We start from the raw sequence: 2,798 nt of genomic DNA, 5'->3' as shown, positions 1-2,798 counted from the left end.
CAGTAGCCGTTCTCGGCAGGAGTGTTTCGCTGCATGAGATGACTTCACCTACTCCACGTTTCTAGCGGGCGGGAGAAAAAGCCATGGCCAACGAGGGCCCCGGCTACCCACGACAACACAGGAGCGTTCTCCTTGTGGCTGCTTCTGTTGTTCCGCGCAGCTCCTGGGGTCCAGGGCAGCACGCGAAATCGCGACGGGTCTGTGGAGAGCGGCCATCACACACCTGCTCGGGCACACGAACCACCCCGCCGGGAGCACATCTCGTCACTCGCGTGGGTGCTAACGAGCAGGTCCGAGAGGTGGGCCTGCCCTCTACCTGCTGTTTGGAGAGTGTCTGTTCACAAAAGAGCCTTCTGGAGTCCAATACGGGGAAAAGAGAAGGCAAACGCCTTCAGAGCCTCCTGAAGCAGCCGGCAAGGACAGGAAGACCTTTGAAGGGACTCGGGTGAAGGCTGCTCACGCCACACAAAGCTAGCACACCCCCACGCTAGTTTAACCTGAAGCAGAAACCACCGAGCCCACTCTCCCCAGGAGGCTTTACCGTGAAGCTGCCGCCACGCCGGCTGTCAGCCGGCCCTCCAGGAGCACGGCCCGGGCCGTCGGCTTGCAGGTGATTCGGGACGCTCAGGGCAGGGAGCAGACCACACGCACACAGAGGTCTTCTCTGGGGACGGGACCGGGTTTCCTTTATCTGGTTAGATAACCCACCCACTCAGCGAGAAACGCACACCTCTCAAAGGTGGATTTACCGCTTTGAGAATAGTCAAGAGTCTAAAACCTGATCAGTTAAAACAGGGGTTGATGTCCACCCCCCCCTGTCCTCCAAGGCATTGCGGAACAAGACAGCGTTACGCAAAGGGGCTTATAATGATGCTCTATTATGTTCCAGGAATCTCTGCGTCAAGCTCCAGCGAATTCATTAATATCACCCACGTTAACATTCAACTCGGCACATCCTCAGCGACACCCCGTACATCAGGAAAAGGTCTGCTTCCAGACCTGTGCTCTCCATCACGCGACGTCAGCCTGGCCACTCGTTCTCGCTCCCCAGGCAGGTACCCACTTTCCAGCTCACTCTCAGAGCGGTGCTAGGCAGAGCTCGTGGTCCCAGAGGCACGTGGGCAGCGCCAAAGCCGCAGCCCCAGTACCCCACTCTGAGGCCCTAACGGGGACCCACCAGTCTGCCCCAGTGCCACGACGGTGTGGGAAAACTCAGCTTGCACCGTATCAGACACATGGAAGGTGTTTCTCTGCACGGCCCGCCAGCAAAGGGGTTCGCACAGGCACCAGGCAGAGAAACGGAAGGAAAAAAAAAGATTATTTGCTTGTGTCACGCTTGTTTTGCTTCGTGCCAGCATGAACTTCTCACCCACTGCCCGGCCTTGCCGCATCCTGATGATGGGTGAAGGGGCAGATGCTGGAACATAACACCCGTAATGATATCGAGGGTCTATCCAGAGTTTTGTTGCCCAGAGAACAAACCCAAAGCACGAGGTAAGAGAGAACTTGGTAAGGAAAATCCTAAATTGCTGCCCGTGAGAACACCCAAGCGTGACGTCTCCAGCCTAGAGCATTTTCCAGAAGAACACAGGGAGGTGCAGATGCTATCCGCACGCTCCCCCAACTAACACCCCAACTCCTAACTAACCTGTCAGATCTTACACCCCCAACTCCTCCCCGAGTCTCTTTTTGAGTCCAGAAAAGCTGCTGCCGAGCCACAACATAACTGACTCACATGGAGACGAAAGCAGATTTTTTTTGTACAAACATCACCAGAAAGGAGGCCCTGAAGTTCTGCAGAGCCTCTAACGAGAAATATTTCTAGGGGTTAACGACAGCCAGGCCAGCTCGCAGGCAGAGGGACCTCACACACTAGCCCATCGCAGGGTTTGAGCCGCTCGAGGCTTTACTTGTGGTTCAGGAAAGCTGCTGCCACAAACCACGGACGTGACACCGACCGGTTCAAGCAGAGCTTGAACAAACCTATTTGCCTCATCACCACTGGCACACGCAGAACTTCCTCTGCACCAACGGCCTGTTCTGAGGGATCGGACTTTTCTGGAAAAGCGTCTAATCCAGGCAGTTGCGGAGAGATTCCTCCAGCTGGGGAAAAAAGCAGGTTCATCCTCCAGAGACTCCAACCAGCTCCGATTATGCTACCATCAGGCGTGCCTCGAGACAACAGGAGAGACAAACACCACGATGTTTCCACTGCTATCACAAACACCGGGGAGACAACCTGGAGCACTCGCCAGCTGCAGAAGGGAAGCCCGTGCAGCGTACAAGCTCCCAGAACTTGGGAAATGTTACCTCTGGTTATCCGTTCCTCTGGCTAACTACAACCGCGCTACTTCCAACCACGGTGCTGAGATGCAACACCCGGCAGTTAAACGAAAGCCGGCTCGGTGCTGAGATTGGCTTCCTATGACAGCGGCTGCGGGGCACGGTGCGGTGCAGGGGTCCGGCTGGAACCACCCGACCCCGCCTGGCTCCGCACCCCCCGCCCCCCAGCTCCCCTCCCTTTTTTCCAGGCTAAGCATTTGTCAAAGCACATGCTCCCCAGATGAATGGGCGAATTCCTCTATCTCCTCCCCTCTGCTTCTATCGATTGATGCTTATCAAATTCTTTTAAAAAAAAAAAAAAAGATAAAAACCCATAAACGTGGTCTAGCCAGCAGCCCCCAACAGACAGCCGATGGTTCGCAGGACTGAAATCCAGCTAAATTCCGCCCGCCCGAGAAGAGCAGCACAGACCGAGGCGCTGCTGCCGCTTTCTCTCGGCCTGGCTGGGCGCCGGG

At 56.0% G+C, this 2,798-nt stretch overlaps 1 protein-coding gene across 1 annotated transcript in view; it reads right to left on the bottom strand.

Moving 5' to 3' along the window:
- The window catches only part of ALKBH5 (AlkB family member 5, RNA demethylase), a gene marked incomplete at its 5' end in the record, with an annotated part of 16,489 nt that overhangs the window by 9,953 nt on the left and 3,738 nt on the right, over positions 1-2,798 (bottom strand). The gene's annotated exons all lie outside the window — the stretch shown is intronic.

This window comes from Pygoscelis adeliae, unplaced genomic scaffold, assembly GCF_000699105.1.
Source record: "Pygoscelis adeliae isolate BGI_AS28 unplaced genomic scaffold, ASM69910v1 Scaffold946, whole genome shotgun sequence".
NCBI lineage: Eukaryota > Metazoa > Chordata > Aves > Sphenisciformes > Spheniscidae > Pygoscelis > Pygoscelis adeliae.
Note: the sequence above shows the minus strand (reverse complement) of the source record. Positions and strands in the feature narration are given on the sequence as shown.